Source organism: Urocampus carinirostris, chromosome 7 (genome assembly GCF_059441175.1).
Source record: "Urocampus carinirostris isolate Australia breed hairy pipefish chromosome 7, RoL_Ucar_1.0, whole genome shotgun sequence".
In the NCBI taxonomy this organism is placed as follows: Eukaryota; Metazoa; Chordata; class Actinopteri; order Syngnathiformes; family Syngnathidae; genus Urocampus; species Urocampus carinirostris.
Genome location: NC_142355.1, coordinates 1,830,333 through 1,855,578, shown reverse-complemented (window position 1 = coordinate 1,855,578; position 25,246 = coordinate 1,830,333). Strand labels below are relative to the sequence as shown.

Genomic DNA, 25,246 nt, shown 5'->3' with positions numbered 1-25,246 from the left:
TGAAATGTTTATTTTCAGTCACTTCTGTTTTTGTGCTAGAAAAGGTTATAACCTGTAGACAGCTGTGATAGATTCCAGAACAACTAAAACATTGTAGGGCCAGTGGCGCAATGGATAACGCCTCTGACCACAAATCAGAAGATTCTACGTTTGACTCCTGGCTGCCTCGTAGTTTTTGGGGCGACAGTGGCTCAGGAGGTAGAGCGCTCGTCTTTTGAAATGTTTATTTTCAGTCACTTCTGTTTTTTGTGCTCGCTAAGGTTATAACCTGCAGACATCTGGGATAGATTCCAGGACAACTAGAAAATTGTAGGGCCAGTGGCGCAATGGATGACGCGTCTGACTACGGATCAGAAGATTCTAGGTCCAACTCCTGACTGGCTCGTAGTTTTTGTGGCGACAGTGGCTCAGGAGGTAGAGCGCTCGTCTTTCGAAATGTTTATTTTCAGTCACTACTGTTTTTGTGCTAGATAAGGTTATAACCCGTAGCATCCGGGATAGATTCCAGAACGACTAGAACATTATTGGGCCAGTGGCACAATAGATCACGCGTCTGACTACGGATCAGAAGATTCTAGGTTCGACTCCTGGCTGGCTCGTAGTTTTTGGGGCGACAGTGGCTCAGGAGGTAGAGCGCTCGTCTTTTGAAATGTTTATTTTCAGTCACTACTGTTTTTGTGCTATATAGGGTTATAACCTGCAGACAGCTGGGATAGATTCCAGAACACCTAGAACATTGTAGGGCCAGTGGAGCAATGGATAACGCGGCTGGCTACAGATCAGAAGATTCTAGGTTCAACTCCTGGCTGGCTCGTAATTTTTGAGGCGACAGTGGCTCAGGAGGTAGAGCGCTAGTCTTTCGAAATGTTTATTTTCAGTCACTACTGTTTTTGTGCTAGATAGGGTTATAACCCGTAGCATCCGGGATAGATTCCAGAACAACTAGAACATTGTAGGGCCAGTGGCGCAATGGATAACGCGTCTGACTTCGGATCAGAAGATTCTTGGTTCGACTCCTGGCTGGCTCGTAGTTTTTGGGGCGACAGTGGCTCAGGAGGTAGAGCGCTCGTCTTTTGAAATGTTTATTTTCAGTCACTACTGTTTTTGTGCTAGATAAGGTTATAACCCGTAGCATCCGGGATAGATTCCAGGACAACTAGAACATTGTAGGGCCAGTGGCGCAATGGATAACGTGTCTGACTTCGGATCAGAAGATTCTAGGTTCGACTCCTGGCTGGCTCGTAGTTTTTGGGGCGACAGTGGCTCAGGAGGTAGAGCGCTCGTCTTTTGAAATGTTTATTTTCAGTCACTACTGTTTTTGTGCTAGATAGGGTTATAACCCGTAGCATCCGGGATAGATTCCAGGACAACTAGAACATTGTAGGGCCAGTGGCGCAATGGATAACGTGTCTGACTTCGGATCAGAAGATTCTAGGTTCGACTCCTGGCTGGCTCGTAGTTTTTGGGGCGACAGTGGCTCAGGAGGTAGAGCGCTCGTCTTTTGAAATGTTTATTTTCAGTCACTACTGTTTTTGTGCTAGATAAGGTTATAACCCGTAGCATCCGGGATAGATTCCAGGACAACTAGAATATTGTAGGGCCAGTGGCGCATCGGATAACGCGTCTGACTACGGATTAGAAGATTCTAGGTTCGACTCCTGGCTGGTTCGTAGTTTTTGGGGCGACAGTGGCTCAGGAGGTCGAGCGCTCGTCTTTCGAAATGTTTATTTTCAGTCACTACTGTTTTTTGTGCTAGATAAGGTCATAACCTGCAGACAGCTAGGATAGATTCAGTAGAGTATCAATAACATTATAGGGCCAGTGGCGCAATGGATCAGAAGGTTCTAGGTTCAACTCCTGGCTGGCTCGTAGTTTTTGGGCGACAGTTTTTTCAGGCAGAAAAACTGGATAATAAAACTCAACACTCTCTTTCCAGATGGACTAAACAAACGCAGGTAAAACAAGAAAAGCTCCAGTTTCCTTAATGGCCAGTGCAAAAACTTACTTTCCCAAGGGCCTCAGATTTAGGGGACCTTGGGAAAGAAAGATTGCTTCCTAACCTAACCCTAACCCTAACTCTAATCCCATCCCTTACCCTTACCCTTACCCTAACCCATCAAAGCAAGTTAGCCGTTTGAGAGCCGGCTCTCTTTTATGAGTTGAGCCGAAAAAGCCGGTCCTCTTAAAAGGGACGGACTTCCTTTCACTACATCAAACCGCTCGCTTGCAACGGAAAAAAAACGAGGCTACCACGGCGAACTCGTTTGACTCGATTGATTTGCCGTTTGGTGATCGTCGGTGTATACCGGATGGTACCCATCATTGACAAATTTGCCTTTTTCCATACAGATTTTCTCGTACGTCGTACACGTCTTAAAATGCATCATAAACCTACTTTGTACGGCAAAAACGTGCAGTTTGACAGGTACGTGCAAGTCTTCAGCTTGAATCTTTCGGCACGACTTGTATATTTGCTTCCTTGATGCCACAAACTAATTGTGTTTCCCTTTAGCGTGCATGTGTAGGTATTCTACAAGAATACGCTCAGGCCCGCCTACAGCTGTGATGAATGGTTTCAAGCCTTTATTCCACAATGCCTCTCACTTCATTACTGTCACACCGAACAGATGGTGCTTTTCACCATCGCATCACTTAAACACAAACTCACACACACACAAGCACACACACACAATCGCACACAATCGCACACAACTCCTTCCATTTTGGGGATGTTGTCACTATTTGTCGTGCAAACATATGAGCAATATGGGCGAGCTTCATCAATTCCGCAGCACGGCGGAGGCATTGGTTTACAGATGCCCGCAGAAACCAAACAAGAAATCAAAACACGAGTATGAAATGTTGAACAAACACAGGAGAAGCTAATCCAGTGAAGAGAGGAATAAACAAAAGGACCGTGAAGCATGTTTCGAAGGAGACATTGAGAATGGAAATGTGCCGACGCAGCAACACGCACTCTCCTCGTGTCTTATTTTTGTGTGCGTACAAACAACTCAAGAAGACAGAAAGATCAACTTATTTGGAACTAGATAACAAACAAGAGATGTTTGTTGTGTGTTTTTTGTCAAAACAATCAAAACTACAAATATTGATGAAACGAACAGGTGCTTATAGGCAGGGTTGGGTTGTTATCGTTCACTCGTACTACCGTATTTTCCGCTCTATAAGGCGCACCGGGTTATAGGGCGCACCCCGAAAAAATAGTTTTTGGTCCTATATCTTCCATAGATAAGACGCCCCGGATTATAGGGCGTTACAATGGGAACGTGGACAAAACAGTCAGATGATTCAGTCCAACTTATGACCCCCTTAATATTCCCAAAGCTTGCAAAGACGCAAATACGTGTCGAGAACACGTGCGGATGCGGTGTCACTCAAATGCATCGTTCCATCATTCGAAAGGTTAAAGTCTTGGGATTCAAGAAAGGCCAACCATTCCTTAGTTTCTATTTTCTTTTTCGCTCGCAACTTTACTGTGCATGTGACAATAAACACTTGGAATTGAGTTCAATTTAAAAATAGACACTCCGTTCCATCCATTATCTGCACCGCTTATCACAGAAACATCGAGTTCAGTCTGAAACAAGATATATAGCCGGAGTTGCTCACCGAAGTCGTTGTGTTCATAATAATGTGCAGCCGTGGTCCTCTTATATCCGTGAGTGTAGTAAATCCAGGAGAATAAAATATTTACAAATACAGTATAGTAAAAAATGCTTTCTGTATGCTGTCAGCCACGTGCTATAAACATTCATCTTTTTCGGCCAATTGCAGGCTTTGTTTTGCCGTTTAAGCCAATGCCAACCTGTAAATGATAAAAAGGATCCGCCTCTTGACCTCCGAATAACTTTAGCCAATAGTCATCGATTCAACTGATGATTGACACATTGGATAGCCAATGAAACACTGGTAGATAAATCCCAGCATACACTGCGGACTACTTGGCGTTCGGGGGAAAATCTAGTTGGCGGCTGCAAGTTAGTTGCAAGACTGCGAATTAATATTGATCCATAAATAAGGCGCACTGTATTATAAGGCGCATGGTCAGCTTTTGAAAAAAATAAAGGCTTTTAGGTGTGCCTTATAGTGCGGAAAATACGGTATTTTTGCGCCTGAAACGCAATATGTCTCCAGAACATTAAAAAAGCAACATCTACATGGGCTTGTTTAAAACAGGAACTTTTACCAACACTTACAGCCAAATCAAATGAGATTGTTGGAGCAGTTTTTTTTCACACAAAAAGAGATCTAGCAGCCGTAGATTAAAATACGAGATTGAGATTTTTTTCTGGTAAGTTTTTTGTTTTAAATGGTAGGGGGCAAAATAGCACGGCGGCGCGTTGTAAGCCCGTGTGCGGCACAGTTCTGAGGTCTCATCTCATTTCTCATCAGCCGTACCGCTTATCCTCATTAGGGTCGCGGGGGGCTGGAGCCCATCCCAGCCATCTCCGGGCAGTGGGCAGGGGACACCCTGAACTGGTTGCCAGCCAATCGCAGGGAACACGGGGACAGACAACTCACTCGCTCATTCACACCTAGGGACAATTTGGACCGGCCAATTCACCTGAAATGCATGTTTTTGGAATGTGGGAGGAAACCGGAGTGCCCGGAGGAAACCCACGCAAGCACGGGGAGAACATACAAACTCCGCACAGGAAGTCTGGAGCTGGATTTGAACCCACACAGGAGGTTCCCATGACATGAACTGTGCCGCACAAGCGCTAACCACTGCGCCGCCGTGCTGCCCAGTTCTGAGTCATGCGTTCAAATCCAGCCACCAACCTTCCTGTGTGGAGTTTGCATGTTCTCCCCGTGCTTGTGTGGGTTTCCTCCGGGCATTCCGGTTTCCTCCCACATTCCAAAAACATGCATGTCAGGGGGTACCTGTAACAGCAAAATGGCAGACAACCGATACGGTAGATTCTTCTGAAAAATCTGTTTGTGTGTTTAATGGGAGAAAGCGGTAGTCTAACGCATAAAACGAAGCTGTTGGTGAGTCCGTAAGAAGCTAATATCTTTTGAAGATGAAAATATTCCAAAGAGATTAGCAGGGTTGGGTAGGGTTACTTTAACTTGATTACTTTCAATGACTTTTGGATTACTCCAATACCAAATATGCTAATAAAAGACAAAAGAAACTCAATATGAAGATATTATCTTAAAACTCTACCTTTAAGGTAGACATCTAGAAGTTACTAGGATTGAATACTTTTTAATATACCGTATTTTCCGCACTATAAGGCGCACCTAAAAGCCTTTATTTTTTTCAAAAGCTGACCATGCGCCTTATAATACAGTGCGCCTCGCAAAGTAAGGCAACTAAAGCAAGCAGCCGCCGACTCGCATAGGCTAAAGGGGCGAAACAAAGCCTGCAATTGGCCGAAAAAGATGAATGTGAATCACACGTTGGTTGGGTTGCACTACGGCATAGAGAAAACATTTTTTAATATTCTGTATTTGTAAATATTTTACTCTCCTGGATTGACTACACTCACGGTTGTAAGAAGACCATGGTTACGTATCATTATTGAACGTGATGGCTGCAAGAGAACTTAGGTGAGTTATGCGGATTTATATTTTCCCGGTATCTTGTTTTAGAACAATCTTGATGTTTCTGTGATGAGTCTATTTTTAAACTCAATTCAATTCAAAGTGTTTATTGTCATATGCACAGTAAAGAACCCCGTTTCCCTCCACAATCAAATTCTTACTTTGCTGTCCACACAGTGGCCAGCAAAAAAATAAAATGGAAACTAAGAAATGTTTGTTGGGTGACATCGTACGGACACTGCATCCGCACGTGTCTACGACACGTACGTGCTTCTTTGCGAGCTTTCGGAATGTTCTGAACTATCTGACTGTTTTGTCGACGTTCCCATTGTAGCGCCTTATAATCCGGTGCGCCTTATGTATGGAAAATATAGGACCAAAAACTATTTTTCGGGGGTGCGCCCTATAACCCGGTGCGCCTTATAGTGCGGAAAATACGGTAATTCAGTGGTCAGAATCCTCAATCGGTTTACGTAGGACAAGCATAAATAGCATGCAGTGTCTGTAATGCATTATTGTGGAACATTAGTGCAGCAAGATGTCCCAGTGGGCAGCAGATGCAAAAAAAAAAACATCCACAGCAAGACACAATAGCTCCCAGGCCGCGTTGTCCGTCCATCTGCATTTGTCCAATACAGTAAAGAATTCCTGCAGGACAACCAACTGCCGACCTCTGTTGTCTTTGGTGACAAAACTATTTCCGGAATGACTCTTTTGGACAGGGGTCTCAATCTCAATTTACCTGGGGTGAGATGAAAACAAAGTCTGGGTGAGGCTGGGCGCATCTGTTTTTTTCACAAAAAAAGCTATGATAAAAATGATTATAAAAAAATAAATTAACATTAATTAGAAAATCAATAGAATAGAATAGAATAGAATAGAATATACCTTTATTGTCAATGTTACAAAATGGGTTGAACATATTGTGACAACGAAATTGGACGTGGCACTCCAGGTTCACATTTAACAGTGAGGATAAAAGAAAACAAAGAAGATAAAGGAACAAAGAAAATAAAGATTATAATTTACACAATATTTACACAAGAAATGTGGGCATGTAGGATGTTACATACAGTTTTGGGATCGTATTAGTGTAACCGCGGTGTACCCGTCCCACCAAAGATCCACATTCACGCTGGACTGGATGATGAGGTTTTTATTACAGTTGCTGCAAATGAATGAGTCACAACACGTGGTAAGCTTCTCTGCTGGCTTTGATCTCGTTGACAGCACGCTGTTAGACTGCCCAAAACATATCAAAGAGCTTTCTTTTCAGTTTACATGAAATAAATATTAGAATATAAACCATCACAATATATTATTACATCCATTTTAACAAGATACTTTTAACAAGAGATCGTATAGTGGTTTTCTATTTTACGTTCACAATGAATTCAACATATTTTACTTTAAACTGAATTTTAACTAACATCATCCTTTTTTTATATATGAGAATATAGACATAATAACAATAACGAGTATAAAAACGGGTACAATTTACCTGCAAATGAATGAGTCACAACACATGGTAAGCTTCTCTGCTGGCTTCGATCACTCTAAGGGGAATTAGCATTTTAGCACAACGTGCAACGTCCGGCAAAACTAACATAAAAGGCGACAGAAACAAAACAAAAATAAATCCAAACAGCTTGACAACATCAATCACATTACTGTGCATGTTGAGAGATTTGTCAGCTGTGGTTTTAATGTTTAGAATTAACTTTTTGCGGGGCACCAAAAGATCGTGTCTTACCGTTGGCAGCTCGTTGTAGACTGCCAAAACCCCCCACCTTCCTGTCGCAAAGTCTAAAGCCAAACCAAACCTTACCCCATACGACCAGGTGGGACTGTTGGATTCATCATTGCAGGACATTTATACAGAAACTATACAACATATTTCAGCAGGAATTTCAATAAAACAAAAGTTATTATTACACCAGTTACATTAGTGCAGATTAGTAAATATGGTTTAAGATTATTTTGTATTTCTTAAGGGAAAATACGACATTTTGTAAGGGCATGGAGCCCTGGAGCTTGACAGGTATGGATTTAAATTGGAATTAGAAGCTCGTATCAGAACTTGAGGAAGAAAAAAAGAGTTAAGAGTGGTTTTCCGACTTTAACGTCGTAAAAGTCATTGGGTTTAGCAAAAAAAGTGAGAAAGAAAAGGCTTAGCACCTGCTTGGATGTTGACTTAAAATCGTTATCAGCAATATCTAACGCTTGCCCTTAAACCACCGCTATCCACTGATAAATGGGCACATGTTGGAATTCTCCCCTGCTATATGTAAGCCATGCTAAACACAGGTGGGATCATATGGACCTCCGATAGAGAAGACACTTAAGTTCTTTGCAATTACTTTTCTCTGTCATGAATTATGTAAAATACGATTAACCCTCCTCGTGTGTTTCGGTCTCCACCGACTCGTTTTGGTTTTTAAATGCATACAAATACCACATACATTGGAAAGCCCAAAAAAGTTTAAGAAATCGTACTAAAAAAATTATTCATTCGAAAAGAAGGAAATTATAACTTAAGGGGCTGTCGTGAATTCATGATCCCAAAGGTGAGAACCACCAGGAAAAGCATGTGTGTGTCTCAGTGTGGAGTCAAACAATTTACAAGACCAGATCAAACAATGTCCAACTATTCACTTGTTCAGGTTTAGATACAAAAAAACATTCCTGGCGGAATACAGGGATGAAGAAAATCGGGTATGAGTCATACGAGTGCGTCTAGAACAGGGGTGACAAACAGGCGGCCCGCGGGCCGGATCAGGCCCACTAAGGGATTGAATCCGGCCCGCGAGACAATGCTGAATGAAGCGCAAGAGAAAAACGAGCTGCAGGTATGTCCAGTTGTTGTTGCAAAAGCCAGGTGCCTCTCACAAAGACATTGTACTTGTTTTTTTTACTCTCTCGTTCTCTTTCTCACTCTCTCTCTTTCTCTTTTGCTCCCTCTTTCTCTCATTTTCTCTTTCTCTGTTCTTCTCTGTCTCTTTCTCTCTCTCTCTGTCTTTTTACCTTATTTTGCTTTCTTCCATTTTTCATTTTCTCTATAGTTTCTCTCTTTCTCTCTCTCTCCCCTTTGTTTCCCCCCCTCTCTTTCGCTCTTCTTTTCTCTCCCCTCTTTCTATTTCTCCTTGGATTTTTTTCTTTCCCCACTGTCTCACTGTTTCTCTTTCTATCTCTTTTGTTTCTCACGTTCTCTCTCTCTCTTTCTCCATTTTTCTCTTTCCTTGTCCCACACGCTCTCTTGTTCTCTCCCTCTCTTTCTCTTATTTCTTTCTCTTTTTTTCTTTCTGTCTAATTTACTAGTCTGGCCCCCGAGAGAATGTTTTGTCCATCGTGTGGCCCATGAGTTAAAAATCGGTTTGACACCCCTGGTCTAGAACTATGATTAACTTTGAGTTATTGTTGCTATTCTTATATCATAACTGTTATTATTAATATCATTACAATTGATGTTATATAATCGGTGTTTTTAATAGGGAAGATGAAGGGGTAGAGAATATAAGCGTTTGCTTCTGACTACCCCTTTTCGAACATATTATGTAATATTATTTTGTTGTTGAGTTATTGTTTTTGTTCTGTTTTTATTTTAATATTCGAATAAAGGTTTCATTCATTCATTCATACTATATAAAAACGAATTTAAATTGTTTTATCTGTATTGCTAGAGTTGCTTTTATCCCAGCTTTAAAAACAAGAATACAAAAAGACTTGTACCTACTGTTAGGAATTAAATATTAAAATGTACCGTTTACCAAATTCTTCTAATTAGTTATCTGACTCCATTAACCAAACACAACCCACATTCACCTAACCATGCGCGCTCGTTTCTTGATGGAAAAGATGGACAAGAGACCGGCATTTCCACACGGGGGCAGATTTAATTTCTTAAACAATTTAGCTAAGTGAACTCCATCGAATATATGGCCGAATTGGCCGAAATAGTGTCGCTTGAGTCTCTGTCAAGCCTCCTCTCTCGAACTTCTGCTTCCTTTTCTCGGCCCACGTTTTTTCCGTAAGCTGGTGTGCTGGCTCCTCTCATGGGCGTGCCAGGGAAGCCCCCCACGTGGGCTCCATCATCTCGGAGAAGAGCGTCCCGATGTCTGAAAAACTCAGAGCGTTTATCAAAACAATGCCTGCCGTCCTGCGTCAGAGTCCTGTTATCAACAAAACTAGACTTGTAAATCCATCCTGTCTTCGACCCTCCCCGCTAGACACGGAAGTGCCACTTCCGTGTCTCCTGCTCCTCTTGTCCGTCAACCATCGGATCTCTTTCTTTGATAAAACTGAGAAAACGAGCGCTATTGGGTCCTGTGTCCGTTTCTGGTCTGTGACAATAATACTCCTCCCTAAAAGTCAGGGTCTCGATTTATTTTTTTAGATACATTTAGACATTTTTCAAAAGTGAAATTTAAAATAAAGCCCCAGAGACCCACAAAATATATTGAAAAAAAAAAATTCAGGGATAAGGAAGCGTAAAAAAAGGTAACCAGGATGTGAGAAAAATGTGGATTATGTGTTATTGTTTTTAGCGTATTTTACAGCTGATTTAAGACACGGGTCGCCAACAATCCACTAACATGGGGCTTGTTACCTGAAAACTAACACAGAGAAGGGATAAAAAGATTTTGTAATTCTGTTTTTTACTACATGGTGTATTGTTAGATTATTTCACTATACTTAAATGTGATAGTGGAGTGCCACGTCCAATTTCGTTGTCACAATATGTTCAACCCATTTTATAACAATGACAATAAAGGTATATTCTATTCTATTCCATTCTATTAATTGCAGGTCATGAATTGCATTGACTTCTGATTGGAGGGACAATCACATACAACCCTCAATCCACCGGCAACAACCCCGGATGTTTATTTACTTACAAATAGAATACCGTTTTAGCAGCACTGTTTCAAAGCACAAGTTTGCTGAATTTCTCCTCAGGAAGATATTCTCCCTACCGGTTATACTCACATCCAAAACAAATTTAGAACTGTTTTCTCAAAACTGGAAGTCAGTTTAGATGCACATATCTGCTAGTGGCTAACGCTAGGCAGCTTGTGGGGAGAGTAGTGCTACTTATACAGGAACGGCAAACCAAAGGAAAACCAGTGGAACAAACGTGAGCACAGAATTTCCGGAAAAAGGTTTCTAAATGTTGGTATTTTTATTAGTAAAATGATTTTTGCAACGCACCATAGATAAAAAGTAAGGTTCTTGGGCAGTACCTGGTATTAAGTTTAAACTTTAGTAGACACTCAAACAGGCAACTCAACGGACAACTGTATGTAACATTCTACATGCCCACATTTCTTGTGGAAATATTGTGTAAATTATAACCTTTATCTACTTTGTTCCTTTATATTGTGTAAATTATAACCTCATCTCTCATCTCATTAGCTGCACCGCTTATCCTCAGTAGGGTCGCGGGGATGCTGGAGCCCATCCCAGCAATCATCAGGCAGTGGGCAGGGGACACCCTGAACTGGTTGCCAGCCAATCGCAGGGCACACAGGGACAGACAACTCGCTCGCTCATTCACACCTAGGGACAATTTGGACCGGCCAATCCACCTGAAATGCATGTCTTTGGAATGTGGGAGGAAACCGGAGTGCCCGGTGGAAACCCACGCAAGCACGGGGAGAACATACAAACTCCGCACAGGAAGTCCGGTAGCTGGATTTGAACCCACACAGGAGGTTCCCAAGACCTTAGAACTGTGCCGCACGCGCGTTAACCACTGCGCCGCCGAGCTGCCCTAAATTATAACCATATCTTCTTTATTTTCTTCATCCTCACTGTTAAATGCGAAACTGGAGTGCCACGTCCAATTTCGTTGTTACAATATGTTCAACCCATTTTGTAAAAATGACAATAAAGGTATATCCTATTCTATTCTATTCTATTCTATTCTATTCTATTCTATTCTAAAAGGCAAAAATAAGTTAATAGATTTTGAACTTTTGGTAGTTTATTCAGTGTCAGTAATAAGTCGAAACATAATGCAGAGAGTGATAACAACGGCAATAATTCTGGCACGAAAAAAACGGCGGATAAATTCTTCGGAAGATCGCGGAGGCAGGAAAACACGTGTGTTAAAGTGAACAATTCGACGAAAGAAAATAAACAAAAGAATACTCCTAGCAAGAAAAGGACTTTTTCCGCATAAATGGACTCAATTATATTCCTGGTTACGCTATGAGGAGGATGATAATGGATTGGACCTTGAGAAGGCATTACAACTGTGGTGGGACAGCAAACCACAAAGAATATATGAACTGAAAAATCTGAAGTGATAACTGATTTGTATTACCAATTAACTGTGATGATTAAAACTGCATGAATACGTAGACTAATATTTCAGCAATATTATTTTGTATGATTTACAATATTGTGAACTGAAAAATCTGAAGTGATAACTGTTTCGTATTACCAATTAACTGTGATGATTAAAACTGAATGAGAATATAGATTAATATAATTATTTCAGCAATATTATTTTGTATAACGTACAATATTGTTGTGAACTGAAAAATCTTGAAGTGATAACTGATTTGTATTAGCAATAAACTGTGTTGATTAAAACTGAATAAATATATAGATTTATATTACCGTATTTTCCGCACCGGATTATAAGGCGCTACAATGGGAACGTGGACAAAACAGTCAGATGATTCAGTCCAACTGATTACCCCCTTAACATTCCCAAAGCTTGCAAAAAAGCAAATACGTGTCAGAGACACGTGCGGATGCGGTGTCCGTACGATGTCACTCAAATGCATCATTTCAAATATCATTTGGAAGGTTAAAGTCTTGGGATTCAAGAAATGCCAACCATTCCTTAGTTTCTATTTTCTTTTTCGCTCGCAACTTTACTGTGCATATGACAATAAACACTTGGAATTGAGTTGAATTCACTCAACTCATCACAGCGACATCAAGATCGTTCTAAAACAAGATACCGGGAAAATATAAAGCCGCATAGCTCACCTAAGTTCTCACGTTCAATAATGATACGCAATCATGGTCTTCTTACAACCGTGAGTGTAGTAAATCCAGGAGAGTCAAATATTTACAAATACAGACTAATGAAACATGTTTCTTTATGGCGTAGTTTAGCAAGCTTGCTATTCAGTCATCTTTTTCGGCCAATTGCAGGGTTTGTTTTGGCACTCTAGCCAATCCGAGGCTCCGAATAACTTCAGCCAATGGCGATCGATTTAACGGATGATTGACACATCTTTTTCGGCCAATTGCAGGGTTTGTTTTGGCCCTCTAGCCAATCCGAGGCTCCGAATAACTTCAGCCAATAGCGATCGATTCAAATGATGATTGACACATTGGTTAGCCAATTAAACGCCGGTATATAAATCCCAGCATACACCGCGGACTACTCCACGTTCGGGGGAAAATCGAGTCGGCGGCTGTTGCGTAAGTTGCGAGACCTTGCGATTTAATATTGAGCCATATATAAGGCGCACTGTATTATAAGGCGCATGGTCAGCTTTTGAAAAAAATTGAGACTTTTAGGTGCGCCTTATACTGCTGAAAATACGGTATATATTTGTCGCCGATTTACAATTTCAACCCCAATAACACAAAATTTTGGGGAGCCATAGATCTCTGTTGGGACCCATAGATTTTTGAGCATGCGAGTCCCCGGGACCCATCACTTTTCACAGCTCAAATGAACACTGGGTATGTAACAAGTTAATATAAGTAATTTCCTTCTTTTTCAGACATGCGTTCAAACAATACTGTTGGCATCAGTTAGTCTAAAGCAAGTGAAATTGTGTGTGTATTTACCCTCGCATGCGTGCGCCATATACCTCGGCGGGTCATGAAGAAAAGGAAGGCTGTTATCCAAAACATCGTCGTCAATGGTGAACAAAGCCGACTTGCAGCCACACGCCATTCAAATGACTTGAAACACAACACCTGAGTATTTGAAGAGGGACCCGCCTTATTAAAGCGACGTGGTTCTTGAAAATCAATGAGACTTGTGATTCATTGGGTTGTCTTTCTCTTTTTTGCATGGAAAAAAAAGCGGCTCTGACATTCCATGCAGTGACTAAGCAGTGGAAAAGAAAACGGAGTGATGTTAAAAGCGGCTCCCTTAGATCGCCAACAATAGACCTTCTCTTCGGTGCGCCGTGTGATGTGCGATACTGACACACTTCAAAGTGTCCGGATTACGCTCCTATGCTTCTCTTAATCCCGGGAGTCAGATGACGGGAGTTACTGCATAAAAACTCTTTGGGAGAAGGTTTGAGAGTGTGCAGCGCAACAATGAATGGTAAATAAAAAAATCTGGGTCGTTGGTTGCTCTCTACCCAGTCTGGGGGACATTGCCTGCTCTCGCTACCTCAGCAGAGCAGAAAAAATCATCGAGGACTTTTCTCACCCCGGCCACCACCTCTTTGACCTGCTGCCTTCCAGCAAGCGCTACAGGTCACACAAAACAAAAACAGACTCAGAGATTTTTTCCCCAGAGCCATTACCACCCTTAACACACACCGCACAACAAACTGAAACTCTTGCAAACACACTAACTCATACAGATGTCAAATTGTATTCATGCCTATGCTCACTTTGCACAATGTTGACTATTTTTTTGCACAATGTTGACTATTTTAGCACTTAACGCATATTGCACTAATACGATCCCAAAACTGTATGTAACATCCTACATGCCCACATTTCTTGTGTAAATATTGTGTAAATTATAACCTTATCTTCTTTGTTTTCTTTTATCCTCACTGTCAAGTGTGAAACTGGAGTGCCACACCCAATTTCGTTGTCGAAATATGTTCAACCCATTTTGTAATAATGACAATAAAGGTATATTCTATTCTATTCAAGTCAATGAAGACCTCCCAAAGCGTTTTACGATGTGCTTCACACTTACCTATTGACACACACACTCACACACCAATAGCGGCCATGCAGCCATGCAAGGCAACTACCTGCGATCGGGGGCATTAGGGATTCAGTGTCTAGCCCAAGGACACTTCAACATACAACACACAAAGATTTTAGACACTAAAATATTTTGTTTGTTTTTATTAAATAACTAAAGTAAAAACAATATAAGTATTAACTGTTTCAGATCAAAAGTCAAATGAGTCATACCAAAATTGTCATGATTGCCGATTGAGCGCAGCTGCGACCCGGACAGCTGATTGGCTGTCACTCTCTTTTTAAACCCCCGGCTTCCAAGAGGAAGCCGTCAGATCGTTATGCAAACTGTTGCCTTCAGCTCAGTTAGCCTTTTCGTCCGACTCCGTTTTTGCCCTGCTTTTTTCTGCCTGATCTTGATTGCCAACCTGTTTCTGGACCTGATTACGCCCCGTTCTGCCTGCCTGTTACCTGACCTGTTTTGCTCCGTTACCTGCATGCCTCCTGCTACCGACCTCGCTTACAAACTCGACATCGCCTCTGATCTCCAGTGCCGGCTAACGACTTGTATTTCCTGCCTGTCTTCGACCCTCCTCGCTGGACACGGAAGTGCCTATTCCGTGTCTCCTGCTGCCCTTGACCATCGATCCTCGGATCGTGGAAGCAAGCCCTTCTCTCCCTCTTATCAATAAAAACTGAGAAAACGAGCGCTATTGGGTCCAGTCTCCGTTTCTGGTCCGAGACAAAACTAAAGCAGGGTGGTAACGAAAATACCAATATAACAAAGCCAACATGACAACTACAATACCTACATTGCACAATACTTTTGAAAACAAAGTCTAACAAATAATGTAAACAATACAATGTAAAAACCTTTAACGGTATAAAAAAAAAAAATAATTTACTTCTGCTAAAACAACTTTTTCAAAACAAAGGTCGAACCCCAAATATCAGCAATGTAACGAGCAACCCTTGCCTCTGTTCTCAAAATGACAATGAATAAATGGCTTTGATCAGATTTTTGTCCACATATCGAGGAGCCCCCCACTTCCTTGTGTTGCTTTCGCTCTCCAGCGATTGAGAGTGTGCAGGCGTCACCAGAAACATCGGGCGCTGAAAAGTGCTTGCAAAATTCATGCATCGTTCATGCATAGGTTAAGTGTTCTTTCAATCAAATATTATTTTGCAAGCAAAGTGCACTTGAAGGTGAAAGCATTCTAAATATTGACTTTATTTTTTTGTCATTCAAACAAAAACGAGATGAGTCAAGATCAAAGCACTTTACTTTGTCGAAAGCTTTATAAATGACGTGCATGTTGTCATGGTTCAACTGCCCACCAAAACTGGCAATATTCTTCGTTTATTTTGGTCCGACATCGGTGTGTTACCTCCTATTTAAACTCAGGACTCTAGTCACTCCTTGTCAGTCCGTCAGCAAACCTCCGCATATGCAAGGCAAGCACGTTGACTCTGGCTCCCGTCTGTCCCGGCTTCATCCGTATCCCACCTGATTTTCCGTTTGTCTCCGGCTATTGACCCGTTTTTGACCACCAACCACGCTCTGATCTCCTGCTCCGGCTAGTGACCCGTTTTTGCCCACCGATCACGCTCTAAACTCCCGCCCCGGCAAATCCACTCACTTCCGCATTCCGATCACGCTCCGATCCCGTGAGCTGCTTGCTCCTCCTGTCCAGCGAGCACCGGACCGCTGGTGTGTGTTTCCTCGATATCTCGAACTTTTGTGTGAAACGTTACGCGTTTGGGTCTACCATTTGTTCCGGTTCTGACATTGGCACTCCTGCCGTTATCACTCTTTTTTTGTTGCTGCATAAAAACATACAACAAGACAGTAAAATCCCCACTAATATAATCACTGTCGAGTGAAAAAAATAAATGCTCCTATATTTTAGAAGAATAATAGATTGTTAAAAATTATTAATCCATTTTGTGGATAATGTTACATTGTTATTTGTAATATACCAAATAAAGGGGCCCCTAAAAATCTGTATTTTTCTATGTTTCATGGTTTTTGCTTTTTTTTTTATTGCCTTTTTCATTTTAGTTTTACCCAGGTTTTTTTTTTCCTTTTTTGTGTGTCTTTTTCCTTTTTTTCCATCAGTTCTTTATTTTTTTTGAAACTTGTTTCCTTTTCCTTGCTTTTTGCTACTTTTCTCATGCTTTTTCCCCTTCTACGTTCTTGCTTTTTCCCTTTCTTTCTCCCATTGATTCTCCATGTTTCTTTTTTTCTTAGAATTTTTTTTTCCTTTTTGCTTTATTTTATTCTACTTAAAACACACTTCTACTCTTTAGCATATGAATAACCTTTACTTTTTGTGGACAATATCTCTGTATTATTTGTGATTGCAACATCCTTCGCTGTCTGGTAATCCTGAAAGGGGGATGCCACATGTGCGGTCCCTTCTCAAGGTTTCTTCATTTTCCTCATGTTGAGGTTTTTGAGTTTTTCCTTGCCCTCAGGTTGGTTCCAGATCAGGGGATGGTGTCATAATAGTCTGTAGATTGCAATAGTCTTTGGTCTGTGCAGCCCTTGGAGACTGTCCCTTCTCAAGGTTTCTTCATTTTCCTCATGTTGAGGTTTTTGAGATTTTCCTTGCCCTCATGTTGGTTCCAGATCAGGATGTAATAATAGTCTGAAAAATAGTCAGTGTAATAACCTGTGCAGCTCTTTGAGACTCTTTGTGGTTAAAGTTTATACAAATAAAAATGACTTGACTTGAATGACATCCTCCATCTTGAGGCCATTTTGTGCCTAAAGTTACAAAATAATTGATACTTGGATTAAAGCAACAAACCTAATCTGAAAAGCCTTTTGGGAGCCGAAAGGGCCGGCTCTTTTTAGCGATTCCAGCCGAAATAGCCGGTTGGCTAAAAAGAAACTCCCATCACTATGAGGGGAGATTATTGCCGGCCACAAACCAAACCGGCTCATCAGCGTGACTTTTCTCGGGGCCCTGAGAAGGGCCAGCCGTGTCCGGGGCAAGGCTCCGAAAGGAACAGAAAAGGATGAAGACGAGTCAGTGTGTAATCCCGTTTGGGCGTGAGCAGCCGATGGAATTCAAATATCTCAAAGTGGACAAAAGTGTGCCGGGAGGACATGTTGATGGGGTCACTGGCAAACACAGAAGCCCGACACACGTATTTGTATACAAACTGCGCTTGTGTGTGGTCTTGTTGATAAAACTCACTTTTTCCCTCTTTTTTATGACCACCCTGGCCTACAATCATCGTTCTCCCATTGTTGAGGGACTCCCCCCAGCCGTTTGCTAACAATGTGTTTTCACCTGCTCCCTGGCTGCTATCTCTGATAATTTGTGTACTTTTCCCCTCGCTTTCTTTGTAGATTCTTGTAAGATTTGTGTCATGACATCACCTCCAGCTAATAAGAAAACGGATTCTTGTGTGGTCTGGAAGACAACAGTAAAATCAACTTCAATGGCCTGATTAAACCTTCTGAGGGAATACAATTACTTTAGAATTCTTATACAGTGCAAAAGTATTGACCCCCCCAAAACCTCTTGACATTTTGTCATATTTAGGGCTTAAAAATTACACATATATTCTGGGAATCACCAACATGAGAGACACGACCATGAAAAGAAACATTTATATTGGGCTAATATAAAGAAATGAAAAGTAGCTGTTGCAAGTATCTATATCTATCCAAAAGAAAAAGGCTGCCAGTCGGGTCTGGGCTAAGAAGGCGAGCACACAGACCAGCGCTCCCAAGCATGTTCCTAACCAACGCCAGATCCATCGTCCACAATGAGTGAATTTGAGCTGCGGATCGCCACCAACTACGTCCGGAATTGGAGTATTTTTGTCATCACGGAGTCTTGGCTTTCCCGACGCCGCATTACAAGTAGCAGGACGCACGCTTCACCGGCACGAACGAGACGGAGACTTCGGTAAAAACAGGGGTTGGAGACTACGCGCTACAATAACAGCCGAATCATTGACACACACTGCTCACTCGATATGGAGTTTCTAGCGGTATCGTGCAAACACTTCTATCTACCGGGAGAGCTAACTGTGGTCATTGTGTTTGCTGTTTATGCTAACGTTAGCAAAGCGCTAAATCTCCTGCGCACTGCTATCAATAAACAGCAGCTTGCACACCACAACAAACGGAGCTTTTATCGTCGCCGGCGACTTTAATCGGGCATGTTTATGGACTGTACTCCCCAAATCCATTCAATTAGCAATTCGGGAAAATACACTGGACTGTGTGTACTGTAAGATCAAACATCCAGTTCGATCCACCATTTCTGTTTGTCCCTCACCCCCCTCATCACCCCCCCTCCGGAGGAAGCAGAGCCTATTTACAACAAAGACAACAAAGACAGTTAAAACATGTTCTTTGTTCCTTCATCTCTTTGTTTCATTATCCTCACTGTAAAATGTGGAACTGGAGTCGTCCAATTTCGTTGTTACAATATATCCCATGATGTAACAATGACAATAAAGGCATATTCTATTCTATTCTATTCTATTCCATCTATCTTTGTGTTAATACTTTTCTACAAACTTCTTTTAGCACAATCATAGCCACAAAGCCTTTTAGGTATGTTTTTATAAGTTTTGCACATCTTGGAACATAAATATTTGCCGTTTCTTTCTTACAAAACCGCTCAAGTTTCTTAAGGTTTGATGGTGATCGTTAGTGCATAGCTTTTTTCAGATCCTTCCATAAACGCTCTCTAGGATTGAGGTCTGAACTTCGGCATTTCGTTGTAGATTTTGCTTTATGTTTAGGGTCCTTGTCTTGTTAAAGGTGAACCTGTGTTCCATTATCAGGTGTCTTGCAGACTCCAACAGATTTCTCGGCAGAATCGCCCCTGTATTTGGCTCCATCAATTTTCCCATCAACTCTTACAATCTTACCAGTCCGTGCTGGAGAAAAGCAACCCCATAGCATAATGCTGTCACCTCCATGTTTGACAGTGGGGATAGTGATTTCAGGGTGATGTGCAAATTTACCCTTGCGCCAGATGTAATGCTTTGCATTCATCCCAAATCGTTACATTTTGTTCTCATCTGACCAGATCGCAAGGAAACTAAAGGGGAGCCTGCTCCAGTCGTTCACTTCCAGGATCCTGCTCATTGAGCCGTATCGTTGGCGAACAACACATCGCTATCCCCTCAGCCTCTCAGAAGAGCCGAGACGGCGGAGTGAGACATAAGAACCCTCGCTGTCAGCTTGAGCCGGCCGGCAGAAAGAAAAAGTCATAATTATAGTGCTCTCTCGGGCTGGATTTAAATAAAGCTTCTTGGTCGGGGGCTCACATGCACCCTTTACTGGCGTGCACTTCGATAAAAAGGCACTAATCAATCAGGGGTTCCACGGCTTCATTGAAGGCCTGGTCTGAAAGAGGGACTGACAGCCCTCAACCTCCTCGTATTGTTGTGCCAGACTGATTAGGGCCTCTGAGCGCCTACCTCAGCCACCAGCTCCAAAAGCCTAGAGGTCAAAGGGGCTCCATTTGAAATGGAACAGCACTGAAAAGTTGCGGACACCTGCTTTTTAAAGTGAGGCTCGTCTTTGCAGTTTTCCGTCATTTGCAATTTGAGGGCAACGCCTGGTGCACCCAGAGAGTTGTTTGAGAGACGTGAGCACGTGTGTGCATGTGTGTGCGTGCGTGTGCGCAGGGTTGGGTAGGGTTACTTTAACTGGATTACTTTCAATTACTTTTGGATGACTCCAATACCAAATATGCTAATGAAAGACAAAAGAAACTCAATATGAATAAAATGACTCCATTTTGTGCAGGCTTGAGGAGTAACGGAATACACGGAACGGCAAAAAATGATATTGTCAAGCTGTTTGGATTTATCTGTCGCATTTGATGTTAGTTTTCCCGGAGATCAAAGAGATCAAAGCCAGGAGAGAAAGCTTATCACGTGCTGTGAGTCATCATTTTATTATTTGTTAAAAAAGTTTAAAATATCCAATAAAGTGTGTTTTATATCTTGATGTTTGAAGTTTAAAATGTGGCAAAATGTCACAAAGTTCAAGGGGGCCAAATAGTTTCGCAAGCCACGGCATGTCCCAAAAGAAAAGGACGTAATGACATCACCACAATGTTTTGTTTTTCTTATATCTGAGAGTGGGATGATACTGCATATCAAAAAACTAAAGTGACTAGATGATAAAGGTGCTGCATCACAGTCAGATTATGAGGCTTTATCCCTTTTCCTGTTACTAGTAACCATGGAAACCAGTACAATCCTTTAATGTGGAGGATCAACCCCTTACCGGACAACCTAGCCTAGAGAGTGAAGGATTTTATACGTTTGACTATAAATGATTTTATACGATTGAATACAAGTTACATTAATTGAGTTTATTGCGAGATATTCACTGACTGTTTTTCTTAAAGGTACATTAGAAGGTTAGGCTGTGTGTAATGCATCGGATGTATTTCTGAGTACTGACGGAGAAGGCCAGACGCAAGAGGACAGACATCGCGACGCCCTTCGGCGAGGAGGTGCTGAAGCCCAGGAGGCTTCCCTGGCACGCCCATGGGAGCCATTGTGTCGGGGAGAAGATGGCCAATAAGAAGAAAGCGAGAGAACAAGAGAGGAGGCTTGACAGAGACTCGAGCGACACTAATTCGGCTAATTCGGCCATATTCGATGGAGTTCACTTCGTTAAATTGTTTAAGAAATAAAATCTGCCCCCGTGTGGAAATGTCGGCTTCTCTTGTCCATCTTTTCCATCGAGAAACGAGCGCGCATTGTTAGGTGAATGTAGGTTTTGTTTGGTTAATGGAGTCAGATAACTCATTTGAACAACATTTTAATACTTATTTCCTAACAAGAGCGATGGGCGCCGCCAGGCTGCTCTTGCCCAAGACATTCCACATTCTGTCAAGGGATCTGTGAGCTGTAAGTGAAAACAATATGTCTATGCACAACACAAAATAAATGTTTGATACCAACAGTTTTTATGACTAAACCTATGAAAATATGTTGCTTCGTCTATTCAAGCAAAAATATGTGTGCTTTGTATCAAATTCCCGTTGACTTCCTTTCAGCTGCAATTGAGTGGACTCTGCTTAAAGCTTTGCAGCAATTTCAGCCCTTTAAAAATGAGGAGCTCTCCATCAATGGGGGACAATAGCATAAACTGACAAAAAGTCTGAAGGCTTTCCGCCACCCTGCCATGGGTGCTGGCGACTGCTAAATGCCACTCTCAATCTTTCTCTTTTCTCCCCTCATCCTTTTTACTCCTATTGCATGGCTTCAATGGCTGTGTTAAGTATTGTGCTGCACGATGACAGGGGGGGGGGGGGGGGGGGGGTTGGGCGGGGTGTTCTGTCGTTAAACGTGGGCCAGGCCTGTGGCCAGATCAAAATAATTAACTGGAGAGGTCACAAGCTAATGAAATGAAACGGGGGAAGTGGGGGGGTTAAAAGGAGCCCCTAAATGCTGCTTGCTAATCCCTCCTTTACCTTGTTTTTCGGAGGGGGCAGAACTTAAGGAGCCAGGCCATCTTTGCTGATAATAGAATGGAATTGTGGTGTGTGTGTGCATGTGTGTGCTCTTTCAGAAATGTTTCAGCAATGATTTTATTTCTAGAAATGTGGTCTTTATTTAAACATAGTAAATCTAAACTGCTGCTAATCTGTACATCTGTTGGTTTTGTTTGACCTTTTTGCACTACTGGCAGTTCTTTATAGCTAGCCACTCCTTGCACATCTGTTTCTCTGCACTATTGTACTTACAGTGTTATTGTTGCAGTGTTATTGTTACTGTTTACCTGACTTGTTTACCTGACTGCCCATTTTGCACATCTGGTTAGCTGCTCCTCTTGCACTATTACATACATAACCATAATTATTTAGTATATTATTAGTACTCAATACTCCAACTCAATACAACATTTTATTTATATCTGTACATTCAAGAAAACTGTGCGGGTCAGATGTATCGACCTTTCGTTCTGTATACACGTGTACTAGAATGACAATAATGTAGATCTGAATCTGAATCTGAACTGGTGTTGTCACGAGGAGACCGGACCGGAACGGAGGCAGGAGGCAGGAAGGGAGAACTCAATTGCGTTGACGATCAAAACTTTTATTTAGCAAAATAAAAGTCGTCCAAAACTCAGGGACAAGACAGAACAAACAGGCTTTAACAAAAAAACGTGCAAACACTGGTTTCTTCCGACTCAAACAAAACAGCACAGAGCAAAACAGAACGGGAGATGCAGACAGAAAATGCAATGAGCCAGCACCCGCAAAACCCACAACTCACCCTTAAGTAGCACACACGCAAATTAGCTGATCTACTGCAGCCGTGCCCAGGGGGCGGGGCCAGCCGGTCGCCACGGCGACCATGCTGGACACGACAGGTGTTGGGAATTCAATCTCAAAATGTACCGTTTACCAAATTGTTCGAATGAGTTATCTGACTCCATTTACCAACCTACATTCACCCAACAATTTATGCGCACTCGTTTCTTGAAAGCCGACATTTTCACACGGAGGTAGTCTTCTTCCTCTATTTAATTTCATTAACAATTTAACTAAGTGTACTCCATCGAAAACGGCCGAATTAGTGTCGTTGGCGTCTGTGGAAAGCCTTTTTCTCAAGTTCTTTAGCTCTCTCCTATTGGCCACCTTCTCCCCGCATAATGGCGTGCCGACTCCTCCCATGGGCGTGCCAAGGAAGCTCCCCCTGGGCTTCACCATCTCGTCGAAGAGCGTCGCCATGTCTGGAATACTCAAATTTCTACGTCATCAGGGCCTTTCTGCATCTGGATGTGCTGATTACCTTATGAGCCGTACGTCCCGTTCCCGCCGTTCCTGTAAACAACATTTTCCACCAGGGTGCTCTGACATCGCACCACAGCCCAGCCAGTGAATATCTTTTGCATTAAATGTAATTTGTATTCGATTGTATAAAATCCTTTTAGTCAAATTTATAAAATCCTTCAATGGTCATGCAGTCATTGGCAGAGCTCATTAATAAAATTGGATGGATGGATATAAATGAATTATCTTTAAATTTACATAAAACCAAAGTAATATTCTTTGGTCATCGCAAGGCAAATCAAGATTTAGAAGTAAAAATGGATGGTGCTGCAATAGACGCTGTGTCAGAAATTAAGTTTTTAGGGGTCATAATACACTGGAAAACACACATTAGAAACATAGAAACAAAAGTATCTAAAAGCATTTCAATCATGAATAAAGCCAAATTCCTTTTAAACTATAATGCATTGTATTTACTATATTGTTCTCTAGTTCTGCCATACTTTACATATTGTGCAGAAGTCTGGGGCAATAATGACAAAAGTTCACTACAGCCCCTTTTTATCCTCAAAAAACGGTACAATTAGAACCATACACAGGGTAGGACATCGATATCATACTCATATTCTATTCCCGCAGTCCAAATGATTAAAATTAGATGATTTAGTCAAATTTTTCACTGCAGAACTGTTATTTAAGGTCAACAAAAACATAGTGGCAGAAAACATCTGTAAATTATTGATTCGGAAAGAGGGAAATATTAGCTTAAGGGGCTGTGGTGAATTCATAATCCTAAAGGTGAGAACCACCAGGAAAAGTATGTGTGTGTCTGTGTGTGGAGTCAAACTTTGGAACAATTTACAAGACCAGATCAAACAATTTCGAACTATTCACTTGTTCAAATTGAGATGAAGAAAATGGGGTATGAGTGATACGAGCGATTGGGAATAGTGCGTCTAGTAAACTTTGTGTTATTGTTGCTATTCTTATAATATAACTGTTATTATTATTATCATTACAACTGTTGTTATATCATTGGTGTATTTGGTGGGGAAGATGAAGGGATAGGGAATATAAGCATTTGCTTCTTACTGCTCCTTTTCGAACATATTATGCAACATTATTTTGTTTTTGAGTTATTGTTTTTGTTCTGTTTTTATTTTGATGTTCGAATAAAGTTTTCATTCATTCATTCAACTATTCAGTGCAACAAGTAAACTGTGTAAAACAAGAATAAGCTTTGCATCTGTTATGTCATGTACTCCCCAAGAAAATCAAAAGGATTTTGTGTGTCTCATAAAACCCAAAATGTATAGGTTTGTCTATGCATTACTTAGAGAACCCATGAGATAAGAGATAATAGAAACATGAACATGTGTTGTGCCGTGTCATTGAACAGGTTCTGCAGGAGCAGGCCCCAACCTGCTAAGAATTCAGGGCTGAAACTCTGTAAGTACAGTAGGTTTGTGTGTTTGTGAGAGTGTGTGTGTGTGTGTGTGTGTGTTTGTGAGTGTTTATGTGTGTGTGTAACAGTTAAGGATGGTCTAATTTACATTTAACAAAGTTTACATTCAACAAAAGCATTTGTACATGTAAAGTAGATTACATTTAGTTATTTGTGTATTTCTGTCACCTTTGTTACAAATAATACTGATGAAATTAACCTGTTTTAACCAGTTTTTCTTATTTCTGTTTTCTATTTTTCTATTTTAAACATATGAGTAATCATTAAAATACACACACATAGTTTAATTAAAATACACACACGTTTCGAGTTTTTTATTTTTATTGTACACAACGAACCCTGTATGTAACATCCCACATGCCGACATTTCTTGTGTAAATACCATGTAAATTATAACTATAGCCTTATCCCCCTTGTCTTATAACATTATCCTCTCTGTTCCTTTATCTTCTTGCTCATACCTCACTATGAATGTGTAAAACTGGAGTGTCATGCCCAATTTCGTTGTCACAATATGTTA

At 41.4% G+C, this 25,246-nt stretch overlaps 1 protein-coding gene and 3 non-coding genes across 4 annotated transcripts in view; 3 read left to right on the top strand and 1 right to left on the bottom strand.

Moving 5' to 3' along the window:
* Positions 1-955: 955 nt before the first annotated feature.
* On the top strand, positions 956-1,028 carry trnar-ucg (transfer RNA arginine (anticodon UCG)). The gene has a single exon. It is a non-coding gene; the product is annotated as a tRNA-Arg (tRNA).
* Positions 1,029-1,169: 141 nt separating this feature from the next.
* Positions 1,170-1,242, top strand: trnar-ucg (transfer RNA arginine (anticodon UCG)). Its single transcript has one exon. It is a non-coding gene; the product is annotated as a tRNA-Arg (tRNA).
* Positions 1,243-1,383: 141 nt separating this feature from the next.
* Positions 1,384-1,456, top strand: trnar-ucg (transfer RNA arginine (anticodon UCG)). The gene has a single exon. It is a non-coding gene; the product is annotated as a tRNA-Arg (tRNA).
* A 5,238-nt stretch (positions 1,457-6,694) lies between these two features.
* LOC148362089 (G protein-coupled receptor 22-like) overlaps positions 6,695-25,246 on the bottom strand; it is a 210,877-nt gene continuing 192,325 nt past the window's right edge. Inside the window, exon 4 of the transcript XR_015850844.1 lies at positions 6,695-6,739. The gene's annotated coding sequence lies outside the window, so the exon portion shown is untranslated. The remainder of the gene's footprint in view (positions 6,740-25,246) is intronic.